The sequence below is a fragment of the Gorilla gorilla genome, chromosome 14 (assembly GCF_029281585.2).
Source record: "Gorilla gorilla gorilla isolate KB3781 chromosome 14, NHGRI_mGorGor1-v2.1_pri, whole genome shotgun sequence".
Lineage (NCBI taxonomy): Eukaryota > Metazoa > Chordata > Mammalia > Primates > Hominidae > Gorilla > Gorilla gorilla.
In genome coordinates, this window is record NC_073238.2 from 72552301 (window position 1) to 72570243 (window position 17943).

Genomic DNA, 17943 nt, shown 5'->3' on the forward strand with positions numbered 1-17943 from the left:
GGTAAATTACTTTATTAGATGTGATGGTTTCATTGCTCAAAGAAATCAGAGATGACACAAACAAATGAAAAAACATTCCATGATCACGGATAGGAAGAATCAATATCGTGAAAATGGCCATACTGCCCAAAGCAATTTATAGATTCAATGCTATTCCCATTAAACTATCATTGACATTCTTCACAGAACAAGAAAAAACTATTTTAAATTTCATATGGAACCAAACACAAGCCTGAATAGCCAAGGCAGTCCTAGGCAAAAAGCACAAAGCTGGAGGCATCATGCTACCCAAATTCAAACTATCCTGCAGGGCTACAGTAACCAAAACAGCATGGTACTGGTACAAGAACAGACACATAGAACAATGGAACAGAATAGAGAACACAGAAATAAGACTGCACACCTACAACTATCTGATCTTTTACAAACCTGACAGAAGCAAGCAATGGGGAAAGGATTTCTTATTTAATAAATGGTGCTAGGATAACTGGCTAGCCATATGCAGAAAATTGTAACTGGACCCCTTCCTTACACCATCTACAAGAAATCAGCTTAAAGATTTAATGTAAAACCCAAAACTAAAAAGCCGAGAGGAAAACCTAGGCAATACCATTCAAGACATAGGCAAGGGCAAAGATTTCATGATGACGACACCAAAGCAATTGGAACCAAAGGAAAAATTGACAAATGGGATCTAATTAAGCTAAAGAGCATCTGCACAGCAAAAGAAATGATCAACAGAGTAAACAGACAACCTACAGAATGGGAGAAAATTTTTGCAAACTATGCATCTAACAAAGATCTAATATCCAATATCTATAAGAAACTTGAACAAATTTACAAGAAAATAAACCAAACAACCCAATTAAAAAGTGAGCAAATGACATGAACTGACACTTCTCAAAAGACATACATGCAGCCAATAAACATGAAAAAAGCTCAACATCACTGGTCATTAGAGAAATGAAAATCAAAACCATGATGAGATGCCATCTCATACCCGTCAGAATTACTGTTATTAAAAAGTAAAAAAAAAAAAATAGCAGATGTTGGTGAGATTGTGGGAAAAAGGAATGCTTTTACACTGTTGGTGAGAGTGTAAGTTAGCTCAACCATTGTGAAAGGCAATGTGGCAATTTCTCAAAGACCTAGAACCAGAAATATCATTTAACCCAGCAATCCCATTACTGAGTATATACCCAAAGGGATATAAATTATTCTATTATAAAGACACATGAACACATGTGTTTATTGCAGTACTCTTCAAAATAGCAAACACATGGAATCAACCTAACTGCCCATCAGTGATAGACTGGATAAAGAAAATGTGGTGCATATACACAGTGGAGTACTATACAGCCATATAAAAGAACAAGATAATTTCCTTTGCAAGGACATGAATGGAGCTGGAGGCCATTATCCTTAGCAAACTAATGCAAGAAAAGAAAACTAAATACTGTATATTCTCACTTATAAGTGGGAGCTAAATGATGAAAACACATGGCTACAAAAAGGGGAACAACAGACACTGGGGCCTACTGGAGGGCAGAAGGTGGAAGGAGAGAGAGGATCAGGAAAAAATAACTAAAGGATACTAGGCTTAATACTTGGGTGATAAAATAATCTGTATAAGAAACCTTCTTGACACATGTTTACCTAGGTAACAAACCTGAACATCCTGCACATATACTCCTAAGTTTAAAATAAAAGTTAAAAACAATTACTCCATTGAAGTACAAAGGTAGAAAGTTATGTATACTGCCAATCTGCATGTGCCCAAGCCCTTTGCAGGCCCACCATGATACCCCCAAAGAACTCTGAGGAACCTTTTTCTAAAGTGCAACAATTTCTAAAAATAAATTAAGCAAATTTACAGTTAAAAAATGTGTTTTTTTAGTCCAAAACAAAATAACTAAGAAGAGTCTTCTTACTAGGGTAACTTCAATAAAATATTCATCTTCAAATTCCAGTGTCTAGGCAAATTTAATTTCTGAAAGAAAGAAACTGATTATTCCCTTTAGGAAAAAATAAATTATTTGATACATTAGCTATGGAAGATAGAGACAAATTTATATAACACAAAAATTGTCAAAGTTTAATTAATGACAGAAAAATTTTAGACACTTGATGCCTGCTATAATCACTTAAGGTAGTATTAAATATAGAAATGCTCAAAGTAAAATTTTGCTTTATGTATTTTGCTACTATGTTAGTGCATTCACAAAAAGATAACTTTTTTTTTTCATTGTTATTGTTGGGAATATAACTGTCACTCAAAGTCTTTCATTTGAAGGTACCCTCCATGTCTTTGGTTGTCTTTATGATATATTTATTTTGTGTTCTGAAGTTTTATATTTATGAGTTGATTTTGCTTATCCTGCTTGAGATTTTCTTGACTTTTTTTTCGATATGTAGTTTGGTTAAGTATGTTTTACTGAATGCAGTGTTTTACTTCAGTTTTGTAGCATTAAAAAAAATCCCATCTTAAATTGCTTCTGTCAGTTATCTATTTCCTCTCCTACTAGATCTTCCTTATATTTTATAAGATCTTCTCACATTATCTTTCATAATTTTAATCCTTTATGTTTTCCATCCAATTGTCTTTCAGTGTTGTTTTCTGAATAATTGCTTCTGATATACTTTCCATTTCATTAATTTTTCACTCAGCACTGTCTACTCTGAAGTCAAATAAATCCGTCGAGTTTTTATATCAGCTGTTTTCTTCTGTTCCTATACACATATTTTGATTATTCTAAAGATATGCTAGGTCATTTTTATATTATTATAATCTCATTTTAAAAGTTATAGAGGTAGTGGTATTATAGTTCCTGCAATCTTGACATTTGCAACCTAATGAAATGAGCTGGCTTTTTATCCTTCATCCACCCACTAAATGTGTTCATTTCAGGCTATTTCCTGGGATCCTATGCTAGTTCATTATCTGTTTTTCTCATGTAATACACATATTCTCCTGGGCTAGTTCAGTTTACGCATGCTTCTTCCTATGATGTGATTATAACTTCTAAATTTAAATTTCTAGACCCAGAATTGTATGTTATTTACTGGATAGCACTTCATCAATTCTTTATGAAGCATCTAAAATTAATATAAAAATATGCTGTGAATACATTATCTATCTTTCTTCACACTTCCTTTTTGCCTTATTTTGATAGCTAACCCTGAAGTATAGGCAGAATTTCTAATTGAATCCTGTAAATTTTATTTAATTTTCATAGCTCAATATAGTGTTGTATTATATTTCCTTTTAACATGTCACAGACATGCTCTTCTTTTTTTTTTATCACCTTTGTTACTGCTTCATTTCAGGTTTTTCATCTCTCCTGTTTATAATTTTTGTGGCACTAATATCCTTACTGGTCTTCCTAATTCTATTTTATCCTCTTTTTTTTTTTTTTTTTTTGAGACGGAGTCTCACTCTGTCACCCAAGCTGGAGTGCAGTGGTGTGATCTCGGCTCACTGCAACCTCTGCCTCCCAGGTTCAGGCGATTCTCTTGCCTCAGCCTCCCAAGTAGCTGGGACTACAAGCGCATGGCACCACATTTGTCTAATTTTTGTATTTTTAGTAGAGATACGGTTTCACCATATTGGTCAAGCTGGTCTTAAACTCCCGACCTCAGGTGAACCACCTGCCTCAGCCTCCCAAAGTGCCAAGATTACAAGCATGAGCCACCACCATGCCCAGCCTCTGTTTTATCTTCTACTGATCGTTGTCTACTGTGCTTCTGGGGCAATCTTCCTGAAATTAAACCTGACCATGAGTCAGTCTCTCTTGCCAGTTATTCACAATTGGTTTGCCCATTTCCTGCAGAATAAATTTCAAATTTCTTTCCATGCAATGTAAACCTTTTAGGTTTGACCCATTCTTTTTTATTGTATTGCATGATCTTTTTTTACATTTTTATTTTCCATTATACATGCAATGTATGGTAAAAACATATTAAAATTTTTTGTGTTCTTCAGAAAAAAACACATGATTTTACATTTTTCTAGGAAATCTGTCTTCCTGGATTTCTTAATTATTTATTTCAAAACCTAGTTCAAACTTTCGTACCTTTTTGAGAACTTTGGTGTCACCCAAGCCCACAGGCTTATTTCTCTTCTCTGCCTCTCCATGTTCTACACATTTTCCATAATTTTATTAATACTTAGTACTCAGTAATTTAAAATGTAAGATTTTACTGATAAATTTAAATTTATAAGAAGTGAGACATCTTTTATTTCCTTGTATTTCCAGAACTTATCACATTACCTTATATATCATAGGTATACAAGATGATCAATAAGTGCTTCTAATATATGAATGGTTCTATGCTTTGGAGTTTTTTTCTTCTTACTATGAATGCCATCTTTACCTGATGCTCACTCTTCACAATCTAAATATTCCTCATTTCTTTATGGTTCAATGCAACTCATCTTCTCCAAAGCACATTTGCTGACCACACCAGCCCTCCATTTTCCACATACTTGAACTGTATCAATGATCATGACACTTACTGATCAATCTTGTATTAGGATATAAATAGATTAAATGCATTTTTTTTTCTATCCAATTCGTGAGTGTGTCCCTAATCTCTGGAAGGGGAATATAAGGTGGGAGTGGCAGGTATGCAAATGGACCAAACATGCACTGCAGTGTCCCTTTGTGATTTCCTCCTTCACTCTCTGTTGGACAAATGACGATGTTATTATTTGGAAAATAGTAATAGAGAAAGTGACCAAAGTTTTTAAAATTACAATGTAATTGATGTTTTACAATTTCAAATTAATATCTGCAAATTAAGCTAATATAGAGTTTTTTCTAGATCAGTTTATTCATTGTAATAGGTTTACCACAGATAAATAATGAGAAATTGACATAAAATTGTATCTCCAACTGTTCTTTTGACTCTCTGTAGTAGTTTTTTATTGCTGTGTGACAGATTTCCAAAAACATAGTAGCTTAATATGTTGTTGACACATATTTATTATTTCACAATTTTTGTGGGTCATAAATCTGCCATGGATTTGTAGAGTCTTTTGCTCATTATCTCACTCGGCTGAAATCAAAATGTCAGGTGATGCTCTGATTTTACCTGTAGCTCATGGGCCTCTTGCAAGCTTATTGGTTTGTTAGAAGAATGCATTTCCCAGTGGTTGTAGGACTGAGGTTCCTGATTCTTAGTTTTCAGCAACCAGCTCCTAGGGCCCACCCAATATTTTCTGCATCATGTCCCTCTCCCGTATTTTGAGTTTGTTCCTTTAAGACCAGCAGAAAACCTCTGTTACTGCTTCTTAACTGCTTTAATGACTCAACTTATATCCCATTATATTCACAGCTATTGCCGTACTCAAAAGGGAGAGCATTATTCAAGGTTTGTACGCCAGGGATATAAGTATTATAATTCTGAATACCATCCTTGCTAAATGATTTTGTGTAAAAATTTATGGTCTTAGTTTCCAAAAATGAAAAGTATAAATAAAATAAATAGCCCTAAAATTGTTTTATAATGTATATAATTCTAAGCCTTAAAATGAGCTAAGTTTGAAAATGTGTAAGTCAATTCCTCTCTATTTTAGATATTTTCTTCTTCCAAAGGGCTTAATATATAATTTGCCATCAGTCACAAAGGACATTTGTTGATCAAATTTAGTCTGCACAAATGAATAGACCTCTGTTAAGTGAGTAGCACATACAATATATAGTTTCGGGCTAAAATCATTATTTCTTTATTGATAGAAACAAAAAAAATTTGGTATTTCAAACTTCAATGCACAATGATAAAAATTAGTTAATAAATATAGGATTGTATTCGACTATCAAATGATCATATATAAACTTTTTAAATCTGTCTGCCTTGACAATTCTATTAAAGTGAATAAAAGAGCAAGACAACTTATAGAATGCTTAAATAAATGAGCAAAGCAAAGCTTTTCAACCATGATCTGTCATGTGAAAAGTATACAGCATATTGACTTCTTGACAAGTTTTGTCACCTGTAGGAAAAAGACATTCTTGTTTATGGAACTTGTAGGCATGCTCTGAAACTTATAATGCTTAACTGTCAAATCCTCTGAGTACAAGTAAAATATAGAAGCATTTAATTTATCACAGGGCCATTTTAATCTTGATTTTTAAAGAACACAAGAGCTGTCATGGTTTCTTTAAAAGGTACACCTGGGAGGTTTTGTCACTCTTCCATAAAATTCCCTAAGTTGTTAAGAATCCAGGCGGCCGGGCACGGTGGCTCATGCCTGTAATCCCAGCACTTTGGGAGGCTGAGGCGGGTGGATCACAAGGTCAAGAGATTGAGACCATCCTGGCCAACACAGTGAAACCCTGTCTCTACTAAAAATACAAAAATTAGCTGGGCGTGGTGGTGCACGCCTGTAGTCCTAGCTACTCAGGAGGCTGAGGCAGGAGAATCACTTGAACCCAGGAGGCGGAGGTTGCAGTGAGCCGAGATTGCGCCACTGCACTTCAGCCTGGTGACAGAGCGAGACTCCATCTCAAAAAAAAAAAAAAAAAAAAAAGAATCCAGGCAACTGCTTTATCAGTGGAAGAGCTGACTAGACTAGGTATACTGCTATTTTTGTGATTCTTTTTAGAATAACATATCTTTTTTAAATTTAAACATCTTTTTTTTCATAGATGATATACTTACCAGTATACTCGTCAGTTTCAAACTTAATTTAAGGAATTAATGAAAAGGGGGGAAAAAACTCTATGCTTTCTGAGACATTTGCCAGTTAAATGTTCTTGCAATTCTGTTAAGTATAACCATAATTTCAGAATAATCATATTTTCCAATATAGTTTATGTTTAAGAATATAATAGTCCTTCTGAATGCAAGAATATTTTGAAATTAATTGAGTTTGTCAGTCTGTTGTATAAGACATTTCTGACTTTCTGTTTCTGGTAATAACAGATTACAACATTAGGACTATACAAACTCTGAGGAGAGGAATAACATCAGGATAAAATATATTATTAAAATTTTCTTAGGAGTATAAAGAATTAACAAGACAATAAAGAAATACCACAAGGAAAAGGAAACTCCGAGAAATAAGTGAGTTTTAAATCTACTTTTGCCTTGAGGGCATATTCAGATTTTAGAAAATTGAAACTCCACTGGTAAGGGTAATCAAATTCAAAGCAAAGGGCAACTGAAAGCAGTGAATTTTAAAAAGGAAAGAAAGGAAAAAGAAAGAAGGAAAAGAAGAGAGAAAGAAAGAAAAAAGGAAGAAAAAAAGAAGAGACAAACAAAAAGAAAAAACTCTTTTGCAATAATATTCTGGGACCTCAGCGAATAACACCCTCAGGACAAGACAGAATTAGAGCCTCCTTCTCTCAGAGAATTTTGCGTGGAGAATCTCAGAAACTTTATACTATGAAATTGGTTTAAGCTTGTTCTAGGTCAGCATTGTTGGCAGATCCTTGGCAGAAAAAAAAAATGCCTGTATATTCTAAAGGAAAGTAAAAACTTCAACCTAGGCCTCACATTTTGCTATCAATAATATTTCAAGTTCAATGTTTATCACATAGTCAAGAATAATTAGACACAAAAGATAAAAACAGTAAGATGTCACGAGTAACAACTACAGGATAAATGATAAGGAAACAAAAACAGACCATTAAGGGCTTTAGCTATTAGTATAACATAGACTATAAATAAACTGCATATAAAAATGTTTAAAAAACAACCACCTTGATGACACCTACAAGGAAGATAAAATTATACAAAGAATTAGAGCAAATTTGGAAAATAAACATCAATATTCTGAGTGAAACTAGCAATAACTAAAATACTAATAAAGCTAAAGAGAAAATTAGTAAACTGAATACCGGAACATAAAAAAATTATTAAGAGCACTGAAAGAAAATACAAAAGAGATTATTTACCAACTGATAACACTGCCGTCTATTCAACAGCTTGTCAAATAGGAAAAGAGGCAAGATCAATCTTTCTCACTTCAGTCTTCCAGGATTATAATTCTGTGATTTCAGTGATGTGGACTAAAGCAAATGATTTAAGTTTTTCATGTCTCAGTTCTATTATGTATGCAATTTATTTGTTACATTCTATTTCTCAAGTCTCTTTTATCTAAAAAGTCCTGCAGTACTCTGATACTTTTGTGAAAATGTTGCTAATATATTTTCAGAAGAAAATCAGGATTTTATCAGCAATAATGAAGCAAATTAGTAAATAAATCAGTGGTGAAAAAAATTTGCTACTGGAAAAAGCAAACTTTCTAATGGGAAGAAAGGGCAGTGTCTTATAATTTCCTTAATATAAAAAAGAACCAAAGAACAAGCTCTGTGTAAAATCTATATAGTAGACTTTAATGGAAACAAGAAAAAGAATTTGTTTGAATATTGAGGAGAGTTAAAAGAATACTTAGAATTTTTTCCCTTATCCTGTTTGAGAAGCACCTTGGGTAGATGGCAATGCTATTATTTGGTAAATAATCTCTTTATCTCTTTTATATTTTCTTTCGGTGCTCTTGATGATTTTTTTTCTATTTCATTGTGCAGTTTACTAATTTTCAGATTTTTTTTTCCTCTGTTGCTAGGCCTATGAAAGACCAAGGAACATAATGGAGATAAGGATGAATTCTGTTCCAGTTTAATTCTGTAAATATTCTATAATAAATAAATTAATGTGAACATGAAAGTCAAATGAAGACAATACTATTAACTCATAAAAATCACAATTATAATCAGGTCGATTCTCACACAGGGGTATCATTTATTTTGCCACATAAAAGAAATGTAAGACAATTAACAGTTTCCAAATTAGCTTGATGGGAGAAAACTTACAATAGGGCAATCCATTACTTACTAATGAAGTTACATTCCATAAAGGAGTTCCTCTAAGGAATTTCCTTTTGAAATAATATTTATGTATAGTTTAGCAGAGGTGAGCATTGATTACTTATCTCAATTGCAAAGTTAGCAAGTTCCCCAGAGGAAAAAGCACACAGATTGTTTGACTGAATTGTTGTGGGTGGTTTAAAATTATGATGAACGGCAATGTAAAAATAGAAACCATGTGGGTTTCTTTATTTTGCTTGAAGGGAATGCTACTAATTTATTTTTCCTACAAAAAGTCAATGAAATTAGAATTACATTTTGGTTCCAAATTGGCAATGATGAAGGGAAGATTAAATTAATGAGCTTGTTATAGTTATTAGTTCTACATTGTTCATTTTAGCCCAGCCACGGAATGTGAGGCTGACTCTCAGCAAAAAATACTTGATAAAGAGAAATAAATGATACAAGTTTGATATAAAGTAATGTGGTTGTTGACTCTATATGTGAATATGAATTTAGAACAGTCAATAAAAATTTATAGTACGTATAACACAGCTAGATGTCTTACAGAAATGTAGAAAAGCATACAATATCATTTGACTCTAGACACCTACAATGAAGTTGGTTGTTTGTACAGTTATTTCAAACCCATAATGGCCTATCATTTATTTATCTGTACAATAAAAAAATCTAGTTCACACTTGATTCTGAGAAAAAGCCGAAATTCCTGCCATCAAGGAATTTACAGTATAATGTGGAAGATAGGCCAAAAACATAAAAACAAATAAATAATTTTAGAATTATAAATGTATTGAGACATTGTGAAGAGTTCAGTGATAGAAATACATGAGTGAGGTGGGTAGAGAATTAGATGTGGAGGGCGATGTCTGCCAGTTAATATGAGACTTGAAGTTTAAAATGAGACAACTGTGTAATAAAACAAATAATAACTTCCATGCAGTGCAAATGGTTTGTCTTGGGGTAGAAAAGGGTGTGGTGTATTTAAAGGATGCACAGAGTTCATTGTGATTGGAATATGGAGAATCAGAATAAGCACTGTTTAAAATGTGATTGAAAATATACATGGGAGCCAGGGCTTGTTGGGCATGTGCATGATTTAGATTTTGTCCAAAGTTCTATGATAAGTCAATAGAAGAGTTTTATGAGGTATGACAGTCTGATTTATGGCTTTACAGAAAAAAAAAAAAAGATGACCTACACTGCTTTGTGTTTTAACAATCCTTGGCAGTTAAGAGCATGGAGGACAAGACTAGAAGTCAGGAGACCAATAAGAGGTTATGGCAACAGCTCAGCCAAGATGCAGCCTGAATTATAATAACCGCACTGGAGAGGAAGAGAAGGAGACAAATATTAGATTTATTTTGATAGTAGCAATAACAATGCTTGCGGTATTTTGGACAGAGGGAGATAGAGGAGAGGGAAAAATGAAGAAAGCCTCCAGAGATATTGCTTGAGAAGCTGTGTGAACGACTGAGTCATTTACCGAGATAAATACATTCAGATTTCTGTGGATAAGGAGAAATTGTCATGTGCACCATGGACATGTTAGTTTTGAGATTTGTATACACACCAAGCAAGCTGGCATTAAAAATAGGCAGAAAAGAGATCCAACCAGAAGATTAAGAGTATTAGCAGCCATAGGAATAAAGTGTAGAGAGCAAAGAGCAAAGGGCAGGGGAGTAAGCCCTGAAGAGTCTAATATGAAGCTGTCAGGAAGGGTACTGGAAAGGTTATTAGAAAAAACAAGATAAGATCCATGTTCTTGAAGCTAAAGGAGAATATGGTTTTCAGAAGAAGGGAATGCAGCTGTGATAAAGGCTGTGGGTTAGACAAATAAGAGCATAAAATGATCACTGAATTTGACAAAAGTAGAGTTGCTAGAGATCTTGACAAAAAACATTTTCATGTAGTAACCAAGAAAGAAACTGAACTCTAGAGCACTGAGGAATAAATAGAATATGAGAAAGTAGAGTCCCAGACACTAATTATTTCCAGAAGTTTATCTACATAGGTGAGCATAGGAATGGAGAAGTTGCTGATAAGACTTGTGGAGAAACCTGAGGTTTCTAAAGAATATGAAATAGCAAGACAAGTTTATATGCTTATATATATCGTACTAGAGAGGGAGACATTGATGGTTGAAGAGAGGAGAGGAATGAATGAACAATGAGGAGAATACCTTGAAATAGTTAAAGAAGATGGGATCCAGAGTAAATGTTATAGAATAATAAGGAGGGATAAAATTTAAATTTAACCCAAGAGAACAAAATAAATGCACATGCAAGAAGGTTACATGATAAGTAGAAATTTGAGGGAATTCTAAACTGATGATTTATGTATTCTTAATGAATTAGAAGCAAGTTCATTATCTGAAATTGATTAAGCAGATTGGATGGTTGAAGAATGCTAAAGTGTTTGAGGAGAAAAGATAATATATGAAATTATTTTTTAGAATAGAATCATAAGTTTTCCACATAAATGTTTTTGAATTGCCTTAGAATGTTGAGTGTCCTTTTTACATTTGATATCACAAATTTAACTTAAAATTTCACTTTAAATTAACCAAACTGGCTATGAGCTTTCATTTCTATCTATTCATACTTGCTTTTGAGTAGACTTTGTTGGGTCCTTATCCTATAAAGTTTCTTCCGAGTGAACAGGGTAGAAGACTAGTAGAATGGGAATTCAGTATTTTTGCAAAGGAGAATGTTTTTTGATGGGTCATGAAATCTAAGAAGACAGAAGCATGTTGATAGAGAATGGTGCATTTAGTATCTTGGAGATGATGAAGATCTACTTTAAAAGATGAGCTGGCTGTGTGAAATATTGGGACAAGCGAGTGGGATTTGATATCTTGATATTAGTTATTTTGGAATTGGTAAGCTTAGGAGTATATGACTGAGAAGGAGTAGAGTGGTCAATAGAGATGAGTAAAGAAACAGGTAAGACAGCGTATTTCAGGGAATAATAATAGAAAACATGGTGAGGTCACAGGACCTTGATTAGGATGTGGAAACGAAGGGAAGGTTGATAAATGACAGCAATATTGAGCATTCTCAGCTTTAGCTCTCAGCTATGTAATCAAGTATTTCAAATAGTGTGTTTAAACTACTATATATTTTGTTAATTTTAGAAAGAGCTATTTGATTTCTTACTATGATGGAAATATTTTTTTCTCTTAGTTTCTGTAAATGTTGCTTGTATCATCTTCCTTCTGATCTCCAAAAACAATTTTGTTGAAAGTTTTGTTCAGCTGGTACGCAACAGCACCCTTAAAGTGAGTCAAAACCGAAATATGCCTAACATTCCAGAAGATGTTTCTCAGACCCTTGAATGGCTTCTGCTGACCCTCCCCATCCTTCTCCTAGGACAGAGGGAGCTTTCAGCACTTTGGTCTGGCACTAAAGCTCATGGGCAGATGCATTCCGATTGGTTTACTTAAGTGTAAATGTTCACACATTTCTTAAATATTATCCCTGGTTATATTCGTATTCTAAGTTTCTTGACAGGTCTCTTTTCCAATATCAAATAGCATATTTAGATCTTCTTTTAAAAACACCATTCACTATAAAAATATCTATTGATTCTTCTCTCTTTATAATGAGGCATTAGTGTCCCTACTCTTCAATTCATCTGTTTTTCCTTCCCTTCTCTCCTGTCATGTGCAGGCCTTACTTTACTAAGATTGATAACATCTGCATTAAACCTACTGCATATACATTCATAGGATAGAGATAGAAAACCATTATCTAGTAATTTCTATGTGCCACACTGTCTCATATCATGAGAATGATTGTAAAATTACCTATAATTACTTTTGTTTTTACTTATTTTGGCTAAACAAGAAAAGAGAATTTGTCTGACCGACTAGTTCTCTATAACATGTCCTCCAGATGGCATTTGCAAATAGCTTGGTGAGCTATTTATTACAAAAGGAAGAATTCATACGTTGGAAAGTTTGCACAGACAGTAGTTGAGTGAGAAAAAGAAATTCGACAATAGGAAGCCATTCCAATTTTCTTGAAGTCCTCTTCTGCCTGTTGAAATGTGGCCTCTTCTTGGTAGTGGTTGCATGCTGTTTTTGGATAATGACTTTCTCGTGCAGTTTCACTCCTTACTCTGTTTTCTTATTGTGTCATCATGTTTTCCACACTCCCAATACTACTGTATAGCCTCTTGAGTCTACTTCTCTCCCAAAGGATGACCCCCTGGGAACATTATTTAAAACTGTATGAACAATGGTATAGAGAAAAATAAGTTTCTACCAGCTAAATGAAGACATAAAGGGAACAAATACAAATAAATTTGTGTACTTTCAAATCTTGTTTGCTGGATTCCAATCCTTGTACTCCTCCTCTCAGCCACTAGACTGAGCTAATTATATTCTGAATTTGTAGTTAATTATCTTGCTGCATTTCTTAAATACATACAGACACATATATTATGTATATCACTACATATGCATATGTTACCAAACACCATATAACATGTTTTTATATACTAAAATGTCGTACTGTGCATATTATTCATCATTTTGCTTTGCTTTTATATATACATTAACTTTCAGATCATTCATTTCCACAGCTGGACAGTAGCACTTTATTCTATAAACTACCACAAGTTATTTATCAATTCTGAAGTTGATGGGGGCATAAGATTTTTTTGTCTCTCTCTCCCTTTTTATTCTCTTATAAACAATCCTGCAATGGAGACTTTTATATATGTATATTTTTGAGTCTCAGGAAGGATTTTGTATATTATTATTATTCCTACATGTATATGAGAAAAATAGTTGGGTCATAGGAATATGCATATGTCTTCAAGTTTGCTACATACTGCCAAATTACACAGTAAACTTATTTCACCGATTGATATTCCGACCAACCAACTAGTCATTGTTCCAAATTCTTGCCAGCAGCTGAAGCTGTCAGACATATAAAATCTTTTGAAACTAAGTTTTAAATATTTTTGTTTGTTTAATCTGCATATACTTGATTACCAGCAGTATTTGGGTTTCCTCTTCTACAAATGTCTTCTTTATATTACATTTAGGTAGTTTTTTAATGAATATATTCATTTTAAAATTGATTTTAAAGAAATATATTCAAAGTATATGTATTTGTTTAATTTTTACACATTCCCAGTGTATGACTTTTATTTGCACTTGTCTAAAGCATAATTTTGATTGATAAAAGTTGTTTTAAATATGGTTCTTAATATTTAACATAATTTTCCTTAAGAGGCTATACTTTTTTTGTTTGTTATCTTGTTTAAAAAAATCCACTTTGAGGTTATACAGTTTTTTTTTATCTGTTTTCTTTTAAAAGTTACATAATTTTTCATTTCACATTGAATCCACCATTATAGACTTTTGTGAATGAGTGAGGAAAAACCACCATTTTATTTGCTTTTGCTGAATAGTGAATTAATTCTGCCAGCACATTTGCTGACGGCTTCTCCAGTGAACTTTACTATTGCCACTCTCCACTTAGTCTCAACTAGGCTTGCAGCTCTCTTGATCTGCTGCACAGCTGTCATTGTGAACTTTATTTTTTATTCCTCTGAGTTAGGTCTATATTTTTCTAGGTAGAGTCTAGTAACTCCCTAAGAAAACAAATGTGGGAAGTAAAATGTTTTATTCTTTATATGGCCAAATCCTATCATCAAGGCGGATCTTGGAACCTGTACCAAAGGAAGTAAGTGTCGTATAAAGAACTTGGATTCTCCAGGCAGACTGCCAGGAGTTGTATCCTGGCTCTTCCACTTACTGCCTATGTGATCATCATGCTAATCTTCAAGCTGGATATGAGCAATGCACCCCTTGAGAGCACATGGAGACCTTAGAATCAATAAAAGACATAGTTATTCCAAGAAAATGGATTTTTATAGCCCAAATCTACATAAATGTGTATACATATATACATACACACACATATATATGTATGTGTGTGTGTATATATATATGTGTGTATAGATATATGCTTTTCCAAAATTTATCCATGAAGCTACCTTGTTTGACTGAGATTTTGTTCCTCTTTCCTATCTATCTTTTCACAATCACCTTTCTGCCATTTTACCAAACAAATGCATGCCTCCCACTCATCCAAAATCTACTAATAGTAGTATAATCTACTGTTCCCAAGAGTAAAATCCTTTGGGCCACTAATAAATGACCAATTAAAAATGTTGTCCATGAGTGATTATAACAACTGGGTAGCAAATAGTTTTGCAAAACAAGTGCTAGACACTTTGTATATGTAATTTTTAAAAACTGCTTTCAACGTAATTGAAAGATGACTTGATCCAGTTGTCAGATGAAATATCATTAAAAATAACTTTGACTGATAGATTAGTCTCTGATATTCTGCATATAACATGGTGAGAAATCTGTTTCCTGGTTAAAAGTCTACGTGGAATTTTTCATGCCTGATCATAGGCAATGACAAAAGCTTTACGTGGCAGACTTCATAAGAGAAAGCTGCCCTCCCCACATCAGACTTGAGGCACAGCCAATGCACTGCAGTCTCTGAAGGGAGTTGCAGTCAGGGATTCAGGCCACTTAGGCTGGTCATGCTCTCTGGGTATTTGCATACCTAACCCCTGCTCCTTCATTCCTAGGTCTCTTTATCTGAGGCTGTGTGCAGAGTCCTCTTCAGAAACCTCTGCTAAGGCCTCTATATGGGAGGAACACGAAAAACTTTAAAAACACTCTTCCCCACTCTTACTCAGTACCAAGTACTTTTTCATTCCTAGCTCTCTCCTCTAGACCTCCTCCCTTCCCCCAACCCTAGAGTCCATATAACTGCCGGAGTCTTTTGTTTGGGTTCCATGAAGAGTGAGACAATCTCCACATCGGTATTGATCCACCTGACCTCCTACTGGTGCCTTACTCTGTGGGGGAAAGTGGAGTTGGTGCTGTCACTGGTTTTAGAGTCTTCCTCATAGGATCACAGTAAGTGATTAAAGGCTTAACCATTTTCTCTTTGGCTTATTGCTTTAATGGTTACTCCAATACTTGGCCCCTCAGCACTCTTTCTCCCAGCTTAGCTGAGCCTCTGACATTTAGGAGTTAACAAAAGTGACTGACATCAGTAAAACGAAGCTCTTATTCTCATTAATAATTAATGTGAACACATTTTCTCTAAGTTTAAATCTATAAAAACAAAACAAAATCAAAACAACACGGATTTGAGGCTTTTTTCTCTTTCTAGCAACAATAGTCATCAATAGAGATAAAAACAATTGAGAAAAAGAAAACACATTTATTTTATTAAGGAATGTGTGAATAATGAAACATTATTCAATGTTCCATTATTGAAACACTGAAATGTTTGATAAACAAAAACACCTTGTATTGAATAGTTATTTGTTAAAAGTTTTAATTTTTTTGTTCATTTGCAATCTGCTTGAAACACAAAATAGAAAAAACATTATATATAGGGCCTATGCATTGGGAAAAATTTTAATGTTTATATATAAATATATGTATACACATTACAACAGTAAAGTATAAAAAGTGATCAATAAAAGACTTTTAAAAATAAAGATATACTACATTAAGACATAATTCTGTTTGGGAAGTAAAATGGAAATATGAGTACAAAGAGAAGACAAAAATGATGTAAAATTCTGATTTGTTGAAGAATAGTTTTTTCATCAGTTTTTAAGTTGGATGGTGGTAATGTCAAATTCTTGTGATAGTCTGATATTATTGGGCATATATGATTAAATGATATACGAGTGACACTTTAAAATAACTACATTTATAATGCAGAGAAATAACAACCCTTGCAGCCTTATTTGAAGATTGGATACAATATTTAGATGTCAAGTTAAAAATGTGTTGTGAGATACATTGCTTTTGAAAATTATTTTAGGAGTACATGATAAAAATATTCAGTGTCCACTTATCTAAAAGATCATGATGTTCCATAACACATGAAAAACAACATGGGAAATATTCACCTTGGTCAGTTTCAGCAGTTAAAATCAGGCTTACCAAAATCAGAGAAAATATTTTATTGCCTCTTACATAGATATCCAGGAGATGCAAGATTATATAAGGATCTAGAGAAAAAATTGGACATAAAACTTCTCATGAACCTTTTAAAAATGGCTAGGAGCAAAACCCAAACTCTTACACTTTAGAAGATTAATCTCCTCAGGGATATCCCACAGTATGCCGAGCCCTTAGAAGAGTCTACTGTGGAAATAACGGATATATACATAGCACACTCTTTGTCAATCAACATTCTGTCAGGAAACAAATGTCTATTCAAACAGGTGACTGAAGAGAATTTAATGAAGGGACTCTTCACAAAGGTGTAGCCAAGGTCAAGAGAGCAAGAATTGATGAAGTACTAACACAGATGGGAAGCTTTTGCCAGCCCGAGTCTACCAGAGCTCACAGAGAGAACCATAGGTGTAAAACAGAAGTTGCTTTTTGCAGCTATGGCCTTAGGCAGAGAAACACAGGAAGTTGGCAGTGACAGAAACAGAGATAAATGCCAGATTCCCTCTCCTTCTTCCCTGATCTTCTATCAGTGACTTTTATTGGCCACAGCAAACTGGAAGCCAAAGGATAAGGAATCCCAGTGATGAAGCCTAGTAGAGCTCAGAGTGCCAGGGGATGTAGACGTGTACAGTGATAAGGAAAATAAAGACAATTTAATAGAGTTTTCAATAATATTAATGATTCTAATTTTGAGTAAATTAGAAGTGTATAAAACTGTAGTAAATTCCCATATATTAATCCTAAATTACAAAACCCAACAGAGTAGAGATATTATTCATTCAGTTTATAATGAAATATATGAATTGGAGGAAATGATGGGTAAATGATAAATTTAAAATATATATATATATATATCTGTTAGTGACCAGTTTTAATGTGTGAAGAATTCTTTGTCATATAAATAAATGTGTTTGTTCACTCCAAAACGTGGTTGGAGTGATGAATATTACTTTCATATTTCTAAAATTTATTTAATTAAGAATGATGTTCAGAAAGCTCAGATAGCAAGAACAACTGACAGTGTGGGTATATGGTCTCCTCACCAGCACTGGTTGATAAAAATACAGTCACACCTCACTTAACAGTGGAAATATT